We start from the raw sequence: 18,003 nt of genomic DNA, 5'->3' as shown, positions 1-18,003 counted from the left end.
GGAGGAAGAGCTTTGACTAACCCTGTACTAGTCTCTAGGCCAAGGGAATTACATGAAATCCCACGTTCATTCTCACAGTACCTCTAAATAATAGATGCTATTTTTAACCATTACTTTACCAAAAAAAAAAAAGGAACTGAAAATTAAATCAGTTACTACTAAGAAGCAGCTGTGGAATTTGATTCCAGATTTGTCTGACTGGAGTTCTCGCTCCTAACCACTACCAAGAATTTGCAAATAAAAATTAAATCAGGCGACAGCACGCTGCCACGCCGACGCCGATCCCTCTCTGCACGTCAGCCTGCCCGCGCCCACCATGGCCACAGTTCAGCTGCTGGAAAGAAGATGGTGCCTGGTGGATAGCAAAGGCTTTGATGAATACATGAAGGAGCTAGGAGTAGGAATAGCTTTGCGAAAAATGGGCACAATGGCCAAGCCAGACTGTATCATCACTTGTGATGGCAAAAACCTCACCATAAAAACTGAGAGCACTTTGAAAACAACACAGTTTTCTTGTACCCTGGGAGAGAAATTTGAAGAAACCACAGCTGATGGCAGAAAAACCCAGACTGTCTGCAACTTTACAGATGGTGCATTAGTTCAGCATCAGGAGTGGGATGGGAAGGAAAGCACAATAACAAGAAAATTGAAAGACGGGAAATTAGTGGTGGACTGTGTCATGAACAATGTCACCTGTACTCGGATCTATGAAAAAGTAGAATAAAAATTCCATCATCACTTTGGACAGGAATTAACTAAGAGAATGACCAAGCTCAATTCAATGAGCAAATCTCCATACTGTTTCTTTTCTTTTTTTTTTTTTCATTACTGTGTTCAATTATCTTTATCACAAACATTTTACATGTAGCTATTTCAAATGTGTTGGATTAATTAGGATCATCCCTTGGCTAATAAAGAAATGTGTTTGTGCTAAAAAAAAAAAAATTAAATCAGGCTAGGTGTGGTGGCTTACATTTGTAATCCCTTCACTTTGGGAGGCCAAGGCCAGTAGATCGCTGGAGCCCAGGAGTTCAAGACCAGCCTGGGCAACATGGTGAAACCCCATCTCTATAAAACATTCAAAAATTAGCTGTGTGTGGTGATGTATGCCTATAGTCCTAGCTAGTTGAGAGGCTAAGGTGTGAGGATCACTTGAGCCCAGAAGATCGAGGCTGCAGTGAGCAGTGTTCACACCACTGCACTTCAGCCTGGGTGACAAAGCCAGACCCTATCTCAAAAAGAAAAAAATAGTAATAATAATAATTTAAATTAAAGCGTTTCCCATCTCTTTTGCTGATTTCTCTCACAGACCCTTAAAATACCTAGAGCGGGAAACTACATGAGGCTACTACATGAATAAGAACTTTACTTAACACCTGTCTATGAATGAATGGGTAGACTATTATTAATTAAATGCTAAGCAGATGAGACAACATAGTAACATTAATTTCAAAACGTTTTCAAAATAGTATTTGTAATTGTCTTAATCTATAAAAATAGTATAACATTTTATCAGCAGTTTCTGAAGATAATTTCCTCATATTTATTTCCAGTAAGATTAAACTATACGTGTGTATTTAGGAAGTTATTGTCAGGCTATCAGATTTTATTTTCTTACCACAATGCTTTTATAACTGATCTCCACAAAAGCTAGTTTTCCAGTACTAGCTAGGTATGCATGACAGCAGGATTTTGAATTAATTTTTACTAATATTGAGATAACAAACCCTCGGTTAGTTCTATTTAATGGAGCAAAACAAAATTTTACCAAAAACAGGAAGAAAAAAAGTCAACTGGTTCAAAACCAATTTCATTAAATCAACATCATAATCTATTAAAACAGAATTTCTGATTCTAATATTTTTTATATCTCAAATCAAAGTTTATCCATTCAACATGTCTAGAATGCATATTGTCCAAACATCAACTGTTTATCAGATAATCTGCTACCATGGTGACACCTGGGCCCTATTTGCTTTGGCAGGAGTCCGAAGTTTTCAGGAAGTGTGGATGATTAAATAACTTTTCATGCTGATAAGCACCTTTGCTGTATTTCTATAACTGGACCACCAAACAGAATTTCAAAATAGCGAAATTAAAAGAGCTCACTCGTCTGTTTATATATTTTCATTGATCCCTTTAAACTTACTTTCCATGCCAGAAAATTTCTCTATGTTGTCAGTCTTCTCCCAATGTCCCAAGGAAAATTCTTATTCTCCACACCACATCAACAGATATGATTAATCATTGAGCGGTGACAACGTGCTAGCAGCCCTCACTCTTGGCGCCTCCTCGGCCTCAGCATCCACTCTGGAGGGGCTTGAGGAGCCCTTCAGCCTGCCACCGCACTGTGGGAGCCCCTCTCTGGGCTGGCCGAGGCTTGCGGTGAGGTGTGGAGGGAGACGGGTGGGCGGGAACTGGGGCTGCAAGGGGTCCTCGAGGGCCAGTAGGAGTTCCATCCCACGTGGGCCAGGCGGGCTCCACACTCGGAACAGCCAACCGGCCGGTGCCCCAGACCCAGGGCAGTGAGGGGCTAAGCACCCAGGCCAGCAGCTGCGGAGGTTGTCCAGGGCCCCCAGCAGTGCCGGCCGGCCGGGGCTGCCCTCGAATTCTCGCCAGTCCTCGGCTGCCTCCCTGTGGGGCAGGGCTCAGGACCTGCAGCCCGCCATATCCGAGCCCCACCCCCTCACGGTGGGCTCTCAAGTGGCCATGGGCTCTCACGTGGCCAGCGCCTTCCCAAAGAGTGCTGCCCCCTGCTCCATGGCGCTGGGTCCCCATCAACCACCCAGGAGCTGAGCAGTGCGGGTGCACAGTGCAGGACTGGCAGGCAGCTGGCCTGCATCCCTGGTGAGGAATCCACTGGGTGAAGCCAGCTGGGCTCCTGAGTCTGGTGGGGACTTGGGGAACTTTTATATCTAACTAAGGGATCGTAAACACACCAATCAGCACTCTGTGTCTAGCTCAAGGATTGTAAATACACCAATCAGTACTCTGTGCCTAGCTCAAGTACCAATTAGTACTCTGTATCTAATTAACCTAGTGGGGACTTGGGGAACTTTTATGTCTAGCTAGAGGATTCTAAATGTACCAATCAGCACGCTGTCAAAATAGACCAATCAGTTCTCTGTAAAATGGACCAATCAGCTCTCTGTAAAATAGACCAATCATCAGGATGTAGGTGGAGTCAGATAAGGGAATAAAAGCAGGCTACCAGGCAGCCAGAGGCAACCTGCTTGGGTTTTTTTCCACAGGCTGTGTTGTTTCTGTCTTTGCAATAAATCTTGCTGCTGCTAAGTCTTTGGGTCCACGCTGCTTTTATGAGCTGTAACACTCACCGTGAAAGTGTGCAGCTTCACTCCTGAAGCTAGCGAAACTGCAAACTCACCAGAAAGAATGAACAACTCCAGATGCACTGCCTTTAAAAGTTGTAACATTCACCACAAAGGTCTGCAACTTCACTCCAGTCAGTGAGACCACGAACCCACCAGAAGAAAGAAGCTCCAGACACATCTGAATGCCTGAAGAAACAAACTCCGGACATACCATCTTTAAGAATTGTACCACTCACCACGAGGGTCTGCGGCTTCATTCTTGAAGTCAGGGAGACCAAGAACCCACCAATTCCGGACACATTATGATGGCTGTTCCACATATATGTTTAAATATTAATTGTGTACTTTCACCTTAACCCTCACACTGCATTGTCTCAAGTTCTGTGCTATTACAGCTACAAGATTGACTTTGAGGAATATGGTATGTCTCTCTTAGAAAGGTAAGGATGCAATAGAAATTTGGCTTTAATAATTGTTAAGCAACAAATCAATATCCAAAACTTAAGTAAGCTTGACAGTGAGCTCTTCAAGAAGCACAGGGTAGCATTCAGGTAGTTGCTAGTAAGAAAACACTAGCAACATAAAGTGGTAGAGAAAGCAGTAAGCATGAAGTTAAATTATTCTAGTTTGAGGATTTGATACACATAAGTTAGGAACTTTGAACATGACACTCTGCGCTCTAATGCAGAATGGAGAAAATGTGCCTACCTTGTGAAATATGTAGAATGTATGTTTAAAATGTCTTGTAAAAACTATAAAGCATTATAAACAAAGTATTAATAAGGCAAGAAGATAAAGGTAAAATTGCCTTCAGATCCATGGAAAGGATAGGGAATGTATAGATTTATGTTAGCCTTGTCCTTGAAGGAGCAGGTGGTATTGGCTTGCAATTATCTTTTATCCCAGCTCAACCACTTATTGGCTAACCTTGAATATATGCATATTACAGATGCATATATTACAGTTTATTGGGCTACGTTCCAATAAACCCATAATAAGTTGAAAATATCGTTAGGTCAAGAAAGTATTTGATACACGTAACCTACCAAACATGATAGCTTAGCCTAGCCCTACCATAAATATGCTCAGAACACTTAATATTACCCTATAGTTGGGAAAGATAGTCTAACACAAAGCCTATAATAAAGTGTTGAATATCTCATATAATGTATTGAATACACTGTGGAGTATGGTATCAATGTTTTACTATTGTGATCACGTGGCTGACTGGGAGCTGCGGATCAGCTCGCTGCCACTTTCCAGCATCATGAGAGAATATCATACCACATATCGCTAGCCCAAGAAAAGATCAAAATTCAAAATTTGAAGTACACTTTCTACTAAATGTATATGATCTTTGCCTCATTGTAAGTTGAAAATTTGTAAGTCAAAATGTTATAAGTAGGGGACTATAACCCTTTGCCTCTGTAAGTCTGAATGTTGTACTTTAGTTTTTATTATTTTGTAAACAGTTTCAACTTTTTTTTTTTAGATTGAGGGAGTACGTGTGCAGGGTTGTGACATGGGGTATATTGTGTTACCCTGAGGTTTCCAGTACAAATGATCCCATCACCTGGGTGGTGAGCATAGGACCCAACAGTCTACTTTTCAACCCTTGCCCCCTCCCTTCTCTCCCTTCCAGTAGTCCCTGGTGTCTGTGATTCTCATCTTTATGTCCATGAGTAACCGATATTTAGATCCTATTTATAAGTGAGAACATGTGGTATTTGGTTTTCTCTTCTTATTCACTTGGGATAATGGCCTCCAGCTCCTTCCATATTACTGCATAGGACATGATTTTGTTCTTTTTTATGGGTGCATAGTATTCTATTGTGTATATGTATCAAGCATTATCCTTTTAAAATGAAATAAATAGTGCTTGCTTAACAGGATTGTTTTGTGTGAGAAAGTTCCTGGTTTTAGTAGGTACTTGAAAAGTGCATGTATTGTTATACCTCAGCAACACTAAAACACACTACAAGTATATTTAAAACAAACACAGTAACCCCTGTTAGGGCCACTACATATGTGTGGTAGAAGGCACTGAGCAGGGTACTGAGGGGCTGGCCCATGTGGGAAAAGAGCAGCCATCCTTTTGAGGGTGTGAAAGGTGGAGTTTGCTTTGCCTCCAGAATGTTAGAGAGAGGGGGTCATGGAATACTGTGGGAGCATTTTTGTACTTCACAATTGATCTTTTTCTTTCCTTTTTGCAATGTTGAATATTTTGCAAGACCAGGGGTTTAGAACCAGTGAGAGCATCCTTCACTACACCAACGGACTTGGGCAACTGGAACCTTCTCCAAAAACTGAGTGCTCTAGGAACCTCAAAGTTCTGTGGTTTTTATTTTTTTTAATTTTTATGCAGATCTATTTGTAGAGATAAAAGAAACTTTTCCTCTCCCCTGTTTTCTCCATTAACTTGAAAGTGAATACTTTTAGCGAAAGAAGGATGAAAACACCACAGCATTTTTGGGGGAGGTTTGGCATTTTTTAAGAGAAATAAACAAAAAAGAGTGAGTTGAGATGGAGAAAACGTCCTGAGCTGATGCCCACATTATCTCCTTTCCCTCGCCTCTGCTGGCTCCCTAATTCTCTGTTGGAGAACGCTTTGAAGCACTCCTGTCATCACAAAGATACATTTAGTAAAGAATAAAGAAAAGGACCAAAAGCTGGATGAAGAGAGTCAGTCTAATGGTACCCCACTGAGCATTCTCTGGTCCCACCTTCTGGGACAAAACCATTCCTCATGAAGGTTCACACTGGGTTATCATGATCATAGACCACATTCCTGAACTCCCGTCAGCTGCTCGGCTGGCCCTTCTGTCCCGGTCCTGGCACCTGGGCTCCACTCATCCCAGTGTCCTGTCTCAGAACTGCAAGAAAGCCTTATTAGTCCAGTGTGTTCTTGTCTGCAAACCACCAGACATGGTGTCCTGTTGATCCTGCAATTATTGAAGTTTTTGTGGGGTATGAGCCAGACCAGAGAAATCTTCCTCTCTCTAGCATCTGTGCCCGAAGAATGAACGACTCCAGTAAGCCCAAATTCTCTAAGGTTAAATGGAAACCACAGTCCAGGATTAGGAAAGTTCCAAAGTCTTCACACCTGACTATGGAAATTTGACAAGTACAGTGGACTCTTGAATAATGTGGGTATTAGGGGTGCCCATCTGTCATAAAGTTAAAAATCCAAATCTAATTTTTGACTCCCCACAGATTTAACTACAAATAGCCTATGGTTGACCAGAAGCCTTACCAATAACATAAATGATTGATTAACATGTATTGTATATGCAATATGTATTATTTGCTGTATTCTTACAATAAAGTAAGTTAAAGGAAAAAATGGTATTAAGAAAGCCATAAAAAATAGGAAATACAATTGTCTGTCTGAAATGGGGACACCTGCAGCTGCAGACCACAATCTGTGGTCCATATCAGGCAATTCAACTTTTTCTTATAATGTTGTGACTTTTTTCTGCTTCTTGGAAGCATTTCCACCATCACTAGTGGCACTTCCTATGGGTCCCATGGTGTTACTCAAGGTTTGTGGTATTGCACTAAACACAATGAAAAATACACAAGAACTCCAAAATCATTTTTTGCTGCAATCCCCAATTTACTGAAGAGGAACTGATCATGCAAAGATGATTATTGTCACAGGGCATGAAGCAGAGTCTTGCAACACTTGAGCTCACCACAGTAGCAACAGGAAGGGGCAATAACATTTTCACAGTAGTACAATACGTAATACTACAGTAAATTTTATGTGGTAATGACTTAATACTGCATCTTTACACATAAAATCTTTACAACGACTTAATACTGCATCTTACATTTCTCTTCATTGCAAATGGGATTATGTACGGTCTGTAAGTGCATGTGTATTCTGATAAATTTTGCCTTTATATAATAGATTTGTATATATTTTATGGCAATAAATGATAAAATAAATTGGTTTCTACATATATTGTATACATTCATGACTTATCTTTTTCTTATTTTTTTCAATATTTCTAGGCTATGTGGTTTGTCTGCAAGGTTTTTCAAATTGTCACAGATCTCCAAAATATTTTTCAATACATTTATTGAAAAAATCTACGTATAAGTGGATGTGTGCAGTTCAAACCTGCGTTGCTCAAGGGTCAACTGTACTGAACTATGAATAGAAAAAAACTATAACAGACAGATACTCCTGAGATACCTGGAGCCTGGAGGAGAATGAGATTATCACCCGGACATCACTGTTGAGCAGAAGTCAACCCTCTACCACAAGCCAGATGCTTTTCCCTATATGAAGGCATTTTTGAAGGCCGGCTTTTGAAGGGATATATAGTCTGTTTCCTGTCTGATAGCAACACACCCAAACAAACCTTTCTGTCATAGCACTTTTCTTTCTTTCTTTTTCTTTTTCTTTTTTTTTTTTTTGAGATGGAGGCTCACTCTGTCGCCCAGGCTGGAGTGTGACACTGCAAGCTCCGCCTCCCGGGTTCACACCATTCTCCTGCCTCAGCCTCTTGAGTAGATGGGACTACAGGCGCCCGCCACCACGCCCAGCTAATTTTTTTGTATTTTTAGTAGAGACGGGTTTTCACCATGTTAGCCAGGATGGTCTCAATCTCCTGGCTTCATGATCCGCCCACCTCAGCCTCCCAAAGTGTTGAGATTACAGGCATGAGCCACCGCTCCCGGCCTCTGTCATAGCACTTTTCTAGAAGTAGAAACACAGCTGACTCACATTTTAGTCTGCATCTGTGTCCAAATGTGGTTCCCCAAACATGCTTTGGCCTGTGTGTGTGGCCATCAGTACATGTATATCTCTGTGTGCACATGTTCCTCTGCCTTGCCAATTTAAGAAACTTCATATTTAGAATTTGAAAGTGCCAGATTTTTATTGTATTATGGAGAACTCTCATTAGTTCTCCTCTCCCCTTTTCTTTACTACTTCCCTCTCATCATTGTTTCACGTTAGACCTTGTTACTTTTCCATGACCCTCTCCTTGGATTCACTAAGAACTCTGGATAAATAGTAGATCTCTGCTGAGCACGGTGGTTCATGCCTGTAATCCCAACACTTTGGGAGGCCAAGGCAGGCGGATCACAAAGTCAGGAGATAGAGACCATCCTGGCTAACATGGTGAAACCCCGTCTCTACTAAAAACACAAAAAATTAGCTGGGTGTGGTGGCAGGCACCTGTAGGCCCAGCTACTCAGGAGGCTGAGACAGGAGACTTGTTTGAACCCAGGAGGCAGAGGTTGCAGTGAGCCAAGACACTGCCATTGCACTCCAGCCTGGGAGACAGAGCAAGACTCCATCTCAAAAAAAAAAAAAAAAAAGAAAAAAGAGAAAGAAAGAGAGAGAGAGAGAAAGAAAGAAAACACAGTAGATCTCAATATTTAAGGGTACAGCTTTTCTTTATGTTTAATCTACAAGTTGCCATGATAAAAATGGTATACACAGTAACAGCACTATAATACAGCACTATTGATTTATATGTGTTTTCCTCGTATTTTAAGATTGGGTTATCATTATCGTCATATTTGAAGTGCTACAGATATTTAGATTTACTAGGTCCCATATTTACTTAGCATTTTTATCTACTAGGTTTCATTTAAATTACACAAACCCCAAATAGGTAAGAATGTTATTAGAACATAGATTTGTTTTTGCATTTTCTGTACTTAAACAATAATTCCATTGCACACTAGAGCATGCTGCCTAAGCATTGTTATAAGTGTAGGATACTCTCCTCATCTAAGAATTTTACTATCTTTTCAAAAACAAAAATTATGGTGAAAGGTAGGGGTCCAGTTCCATTCTTCTGCATATGGCTAGCCAGTTATCCCAGCACCATTTACTGAATAGAGAGTCCTTTCCCTATTGCTTATTTTTGTCTACTTGATCAAAAATTATACGGTTGTAGGTGTATTAGACTGTTCTTGGCATTACTATAAAGAAATGCCGGGCCGGGCGCGGTGGCTCAAGCCTGTAATCCCAGCGCTTTGGGAGGCCGAGACGGGCGGATCACGAGGTCAGAAGATCGAGACCATCCTGGCTAACACGGTGAAACCCCGTCTCTACTAAAAAATACAAAAAACTAGCCGGGTGAGGTGGCGGGCGCCTGTAGTCCCAGCTACTCGGGAGGCTGAGGCAGGAGAATGGCGTAAACCCGGGAGGCGGAGCTTGCAGTGAGCTGAGATCCGGCCACTGCACTCCAGCCCGGGCGACAGAGCGAGACTCCGTCTCAAAAAAAAAAAAAAAAAAAAAAAAAAAAGAAATGCCAGAGACTGGGTAATTTATATGAAAAGAGGTTTTATTGGCTCATGGTTCTGCAGACTGTACAGGAAGCACAGTGCCATCATCTGCTTCTGGGGAGGCCTTGGGAAGATTTTACTCATGGCAGAAGACAAAGCAGGAGCAGGCACTTCACACGGCAAAAGCAGGAGCAAGGGAGAGTAGGGGGACTGCCACACACTTTTAAATGACCAGATCTTGGGGGCGGAGCAAGATGGCTGAATAGGAATAGCTCCAGTCTCCAGCTCCCAGTGCGAGCGACACAGAAGACAGGTGATTTCTGCATTTTCAACTGAGGTACTGGGTTTATCTCACTAGGGAGTGCCGGACAATCAGTACTGGTCAGATATTGCAGCCCAACCAGCGAGAGCTGAAGCAGGGCGAGGCATTGCCTCACCTGGGAAGTGCAAGGGGGAAGGGAATCCCTTTTCCTAGCCAGGGGAACTGAGACACACAACACCTGGAAAATCAGGTAACTCACACCCCAATACTGCGCTTTAAGCAAACGGGCACACCAGGAGATTATATCCCACACCTGGCCGAGAGGGTCCCATGCCCACAGAGCCTTCCCCATTGCTAGCACAGCAGTCTGTGATCTAACTGCAAGGCAGCAGCAAGGCTGAGGGAGGGGCGCCCGCCATTGCTGAGGCTTAAGTAGGTAAACAAAGCCCTGGGAAGATTGAACTGGGTGGAGCTCACAGCAGCTCAAGGAGGCCTGCCTGTCTCTGTAGAATCCACCTCTGGGGACAGGGCGCAGCTCAACAACAACAAAAGCAGCAGAAACCTCTGCAGACACAAACGACTCTGTCTGACAACTTTGAAGAGAGCAGTGGATCTCCCAACACAGAGGTTGAGATCTGAGAACAGACAGACTGCCTACTCAAGTGGGTCCCTGACCCCTGAGTAGCCTAACTGGGAGACATCCCCCACTAGGGGCAGACCGACACCCCACACCTCACAGGGTGGAGTACACCCCTGAGAGGAAGCTTCCAAAGTAAGAATCAGACAGGTACAATCGCTGTTCAGCAATATTCTATCTTCTGCAGCCTCTGCTGCTGACACCCAGGCAAACAGGGTCTGGAGTGGACCTCAAGCAATCTCCAACAGACCTACAGCTGAGGGTCCTGACTGTTAGAAGGAAAACTAACAAACAGGAAGAACACCTATACCAAAACCCCATCAGTACGTCACCATCATCAACGACCAGAGGCAGATAAAACCACAAAGATGGGGAGAAAGCAGGGCAGAAAAGCTGGAAATTCAAAAAATAAGAGCGCATCTCCCCCTCCAAAGGAACGCAGCTCATCGCCAGCAACGGATCAAAGCTGGTCAGAGAATGACTTTGGCGAGATGAGAGAAGAAGGCTTCAGACCATCAAACTTCTCAGAGCTAAAGGAGGAATTACGTACCCAGTGCAAAGAAATTAAAATCTTGAAAAAAGAGTGGAAGAATAGATAACCAGAATAATTAATGCAAAGAAGGCCATAAACGAACTGACAGAGATGAAAACCATGACACAAGAAATACGTGACAAATGCACAAGCTTCAGTAACCGACTCGATCAACTGGAAGAAAGAGTATCAGCGGTAGAGGATCAAATGAATGAAATGAAGCAAGAAGAGAAGTGTAAAGAAAAAAGAGGAAAAAGAAATGAACAAAGCCTGCAAGAAGTATGGGATTATGTAAAAAGACCAAATCTACGTCTGATTGGGGTGCCTGAAAGTGAGGGGGAAAATGGAATCAAGTTGGAAAACACTCTTCAGGATATCATCCAGGAGAACTTCCCAACCTAATAGGGTAGGCCAACATTCAAATTCAGGAAATACAGAGAACGCCACAAAGATACTCCTCCAGAAGAGCAACTCCAAGACACATAATTGCCAGATTCACCAAAGTTGAAATGAAGGAAAAAATCTTAAGGGCAGCCAGAGAGAAAGGTCAGGTTACCCACAAAGGGAAGCCCATCAGACTAACAGCAGATCTCTCGGCAGAAACTCTACAAGCCAGAAGAGAGTGGGGGCCAATATTCAACATTCTTAAAGAAAAGAATTTTCAACCCAGAATTTCATATTCAGCCAAAATAAGTTTCATAAGTGAAGTAGAAATAAAATCCTTTACAGATAAGCAAATGCTTAGAGATTTTGTCACCACCAGGCCTGCCTTAGAAGAGACCCTGAAGGAAGCATTAAACATGGAGAGGAACAACCGGTACCAGCCATTGCAAAAATATGCCAAAATGTAAAGACCATTGAGGCTAGGAAGAAACTGCTTCAACTAACAAGCAAAATAACCAGTTAATATCAAAATGGCAGGATCAAGTTCACACATAACAATATTAACCTTAAATGTAAATGGACTAAATGCTCCAATTAAAAGACACAGACTGGCAGACTGGATAAAGAGTCAAGACCCATCAGTTTGCTGTAATCAGGAGACCCATCCCACATGCGGAGACATACATAGGCTCAAAATAAAGGGATGGAGGAAGATCTACCAAGCAAATGGAGAACAAAAAAAAGCAGGGGATGCAATCCTAGTCTCTGATAAAACAGACATTAAACGATCAAAGATCAAAAGAGACAAAGAAGGCCGTTACATAATGGTAAAGGGATCAATTCAACAGGAAGAGCTAACTATCCTAAATATATATGCACCCAATACAGGAGCACCCAGATTCATAAAGCAAGTCCTTAGAGACTTACAAAGGGACTTAGACTCTCATACAATAATAATGGGAGACTTCAACACCCCACTGTCAACATTAGACAGATCAATGAGACAGAAAGTTAACAAGGATATACAGGAATTGAACTCATCTCTGCAGCAAGCAGACCTAATAGACATCTACAGAACTCTCCACCCCAAATCAACAGAATATACATTCTTCTCAGCACCACATCACACTTATTCCAAAGTTGACCACATAATTGGAAGTAAAGCACTCCTCAGCAAATGTACAAACACAGAAATTATAACAAACTGTCTCTCAGACCACAGTGCAATTAAACTAGGACTCAGGAGTAAGAAACTCAATCAAAACCACTCAACTACATGGAAACTGAATAACCTGCTCTGAATGACTACTGGGTACATAATGAAATGAAGGTAGAAATAAAGATGTTCTTTGCAACCAGTGAGAACAAAGATACAACATACCAGAATCTCTGGGACACATTTAAAGCTGTGTGTAGAGGCAAATTTATAGCACTAAAAGCCCACAAGAGAAAGCAGGAAAGATCTAAAATTGACACTCTAACATCACAATTAAAAGAACTAGAGAAGCAAGAGCAAACACATTCAAAAGCTAGCAGAAGGCAAGAAATAACTAAGATCAGAGCAGAACTGAAGGAGATAGCGACACAAAAAACCCTCCAAAAAATCAATGAATCCAGGAGTTGGTTTTTTGAAAAGATCAACAAAATTGATCGACCGCTAGCAAGACTAATAAAGAAGAAAAGAGAGAAGAATCAAACAGACGCAATAAAAAATGATAAAGGGGATATCACCACCGACCCCACAGAAATACAAACTACCATCAGAGAATACTATAAACACCTCTACACAAATAAACTAGAAAATCTAGAAGAAATGGATAATTTCCTGGACACTTACACTCTCCCAAGACTAAACCAGGAAGAAGTTGAATCCCTGAATAGACCAATAGCAGGCTCTGAAATTGAGGCAATAATTAATAGCCTACCAACCAAAAAAAGTCCAGGACCAGATGGTTTCACAGCTGAATTCTACCAGAGGTCCAAGGAGGAGCTGGTACCACTCCTTCTGAAACTATTCCAATCAATAGAAAAAGAGGGAATCCTCCCTAACTCATTTTATGAGGCCAACATCATCCTGATACCAAAGCCTGGCAGAGACACAACAAAAAAAGAGAATTTTAGACCAATATCCCTGATGAACATCGATGCAAAAATCCTCAATAAAATACTGGCAAACCGAATCCAGCAGCACATCAAAAAGCTTATCCACCATGATCAAGTGGGCTTCATCCCTGGAATGCAAGGCTGGTTCAACATTCGCAAATCAATAAACGTAATCCAGCATATAAACAGAACCAAAGACAAGAACCACATGATTATCTCAATAGATGCAGAAAAGGCCTTTGACAAAATTCAACAGCATGGTACTGGTACCAAAACAGAGATATAGACCAATGGAACAGAACAGAGTCCTCAGAAATAATACCACACATCTACAGCCATCTGATCTTTGATAAACCTGAGAGAAACAAGAAATGGGGAAAGGATTCCCTATTTAATAAATGGTGCTGGGAAAATTGGCTAGCCATAAGTAGAAAGCTCAAACTGGATCCTTTCCTGACTCCTTATATGAAAATTAATTCAAGATGGATTAGATACTTAAATATTAGACCTAATACCATAAAAACCCTAGAAGAAAACCTAGGTAATACCATTCAGGACATAGGGATGGGCAAGGACTTCATGTCTAAAGCACCAAAAGCAACGGCAACAAAAGCCAAAATTGACAAATGGGATCTAATTAAACTAAAGAGCTTCTGCACAGCAAAAGAAACTACCATCAAGGCCAGGCACGGTGGCTCAAGCCTGTAATCCTAGCATTTTGGGAGGCCGAGATGGGTGGATCACGAGGTCAGGAGATCGAGACCATCCTGGCTAACACGGTGAAACCCTGTCTCTACTAAAAAATACAAAAAAAAAAAAAAAAAAGTAGCCAGGCGAGGTGGCGGGCGCCTGTAGTCCCAGCTAGTCGGGAGGCTGAGGCAGGAGAATGGCGTAAACCCAGGAGGCAGAGCTTGCAGTGAGCTGAGATCTGGCCACTGCAGTCCAGCCTGCGAGACAGAGTGAGACTCCATCTCAAAAAAAAAAAAAAAAAAAAGAAAGGAAACTACCATCAGAGTGAACAGGCAACCTACAGAATGGGAGAAAATTTTTGCAATCTACTCATCTGACAAAGGGCTAATATCCAGAACCTACAAAGAACTCAAACAAATTTACAAGAAAAAAACAAACAACCCCATCAAAAAGTGGGCAAAGGATATGAACAGACATTTCTCAAAAGAAGACATTCATACAGCCAACAGACACATGAAAAAATGCTCATCATCACTGGCCATCAAAGAAATGCAAATCAAAACCACAATGAAATACCAACTCACACCAGTTAGAATGGCAATCATTAAAAAGTCAGGAAACAACAGGTGCTGGAGAGGATGTGCAGAAATAGGAACACTTTTACACTGTTGGTGGGATTGTAAACTAGTTCAACCATTATGGAAAACAGTATGGAGATTCCTCAAGGATCTAGAACTAGAAGTACCATAAGACCCAGCCATCCCATTACTGGGTATATACCCAAAGGATTATAAATCATGCTGCTATAAAGACACATGCACACGTATGTTTATTGCGGCACTATTCACAATAGCAAAGACTTGGAATCAACCCAAATGTCCATCAGTGACAGACTGGATTAAGAAAATGTGGCACATATACACCATGGAATACTATGCAGCCATAAAAAAGGATGAGTGTGTGTCCTTTGCAGGGACTTGGATGCAGCTGGAAACCATCATTCTTAGCAAACTATTACAAGAACAGAAAACCAAACACCGCATGTTCTCACTCATAGGTGGGAACTGAACGATGAGATCACTTGGACTCGGGAAGGGGAACATCACACACTGGGGCCTATCACAGGGAGCGGGGAGGGGGGAGGGATTGGATTGGGAGTTATACCTGATGTAAATGATGAGTTGATGGGTGCTGACGAGTTGATCGGTGCAGCACACCAACATGGCACAAGTATACATATGTAACAAACCTGCACGTTATGCACATGTACCCTAGAACTTAAAGTATAAACAAATAAATAAATAAAATAAAGTAAATAACCAGATCTTGTGACAGCTCACTATCGCCAAGAAGCACCAAGCTGTGAAAGCTGCATCCCCATGACCCAAATGCCTCCCACCAGGCCCCCACCTCCAGCGTTGGGTATTACAATTCAACATGAGATTTGAGTGGGGACAAATATACAAACTCTATCAGTGTGCAGCTTTATTTCTGAGTTCTCTATTCTGTTCCATTGGTCTGTGTGTCTGTTTTTGTATCAGTACCATGATGTTTTGGTTACTGTGGACTTACTGTAGTTTGAAGTTGGGTAACGTGATGCTGCTGCCTTTGTTGGTTTTTTGTTTTGTTTGTTTTGTTTTTTGCTTATGATTTTGCTTTGGCTCTGGGGGTTCTTTTCTGGTTCACATGAATTATAAAATAGTTTTTCTAATTCTGAGAAAAATAACCTTGGTAGTTTGGTAGGAATAGCGCTAATCTGTAGGTTATTTTGTTAAGATGATTAAAGATTTAAACGTAAGACCTGGGAACTACAAGAATCTAGATGGAAATGTAGGAAATGCCATTCTAGGCATCAGCCTTAGAAAAGAATTTATGGCTAAGACCTCATAAGCAATTGCAACAAAAAAGAAAAATGACAAGTGGAACCTAATTAAACTAACCAGCTTCTGCACAGCAAAAGAAACTATCAACAGAGTAAACAGACAACCTACAGAATGAGAGACAATACCTGCAAACTGCATCTGACCAAAGATCTAATAAAAGTTAATATCCAGAATGTATAAGGAACTTGAATCAACAAAAAATAAAATAAAATAAAATAACTCCATTAAAAATGAGCAAAGGACATGAACAGATCCTTCTCAAAAGAAGACATGCAAGCAGTCAAGAAAGATATGAACAAATGCTCAACATCACTCATTATCAGAGAAATGCAAATCAAAACCACAATGAGATACCATCTCATACCAGTCAGAATAGCTATTATTTAAAAAGTCAAAAATAACAACTGCTGTTGGGGCTGTGGAGAAAAGGGAGCTCTGTACTGTTGGTGGGAATGTAAATTAGTTCAGCCACTGTGGAAAGCAGTTTGGAGAATTCTCAAGGAATTCAAAACAGAACTACCATCTGATCCAGCAACCGCATTACTAACTATATACCCAAAGGAGAAGAAATTGTTAAAAGACATGCGCGCTCTTATGTTCATGACAGCACTATTCACAATAGCAAAGACATGGAATCAACATAGTTGCCCATCAATGATGGGTTAGATAAAGAAAATATAGTACATATACACCATAGAATACTACACAGCCATAAAAAAGAACAAAATCATGTATTTTGCAGCAACATGGATGCAGCTGGAGGTCATTATCCTAAGCAAGTTAAGGCAGGAACAGAAAACCAAATACTGCATATTCTCACTTTTAAAGGGAAGCTAAACATTTGGTATACATAAAGATGGCAACAACAGACACTGGGGGCTACTACAGCTGGGAAACAGCGAGAGGGAAAGGGCTGAAAACTACCTATTGGGTGTTATGCTTATCACCTGGGTGACAGGATCATTTGTACCCCAAACCTCGGCATTACCTAATATACCCATGTAACAAACCTGCACACGTACCCCCTGAATCTAAAATAACCCTTGAAGTTATTTTTTAATAAAAAATAAAAATAAAAGTGATACATTTGGAACACGCCCAGTACAACCACAGGACAGCTAAGCAGAGGAAATTCGAGATATCAGCTTTCAGTATAAAATCAACGTGATGTGTTTCAGAACAGCTTTTGACGTTGACTTTATTTTCCAGTCGACTTTTTTAGTATTCCTCTTGATATTCAGAACATCGTGATTAAGTCAGTTTCTTTCACTTTTGTTAGATACATATATATTTATATACTTTTGATATATATTGTATATAAAATAGATTATTAGGAAAAAGAATATCGGTTTCTTCAAAGAATCAATTAAGTAAAGAGGGTAATGTTTTTAAGACCCTTTTTCCTAGTGGTTGCACTTCATGAATTAATAATTCTGGAACTTTTGCTGTTTATTTTATGTTACATTCGAATGCATGTTCCCCTACAAAGTAAGCTTCAGAAAAATGAATGCAAAAGTCCCATGGGCTGAGCATGGTGGCTCACGCCTGTAATCCCAACACTTTGGGAGGCCTAGACAGGTGGATCACCTGAGATCGGATTTCGAGACCAGCCTGACCAACATGGAGAAACCCCATCTCTACTAAAAATACAAAATTAGCGAGGCATGGTGGAGCACGCCTATAATCCCAGCCTGTAATCCCAGCTACTCGGGAGGCTCGGGCAGGAGAATCGCTTGAACCCAGGAGATGGAGGTTGCAGTGAGCTGAGATCGTGCCATTGCATTCCAGCCTGGGCAACAAGAGTGAAACTCTGTCTCAAAAAAAAAAAAAAAAAAAAAAAGTCCTTTGTGTATATTAAAAGGAGATGGTTTTGCCACAAACTGTAGTTAAGGCAAACAGTTAAATTTACTATTGACCAAAAGTAGAGA

The 18,003-nt window shown here is 41.3% G+C and overlaps 1 pseudogene; it reads left to right on the top strand.

Annotated features, from left to right (window-relative positions):
- The first annotated feature begins 316 nt into the window (after positions 1–316).
- Positions 317–766, top strand: LOC104657998 (annotated as a pseudogene).
- The last annotated feature ends 17,237 nt before the right edge of the window (positions 767–18,003 follow it).

The sequence above is a fragment of the Rhinopithecus roxellana genome, chromosome 4 (genome assembly GCF_007565055.1).
Source record: "Rhinopithecus roxellana isolate Shanxi Qingling chromosome 4, ASM756505v1, whole genome shotgun sequence".
NCBI classification, from domain to species: Eukaryota; Metazoa; Chordata; class Mammalia; order Primates; family Cercopithecidae; genus Rhinopithecus; species Rhinopithecus roxellana.
Note: the sequence above shows the minus strand (reverse complement) of the source record. Positions and strands in the feature narration are given on the sequence as shown.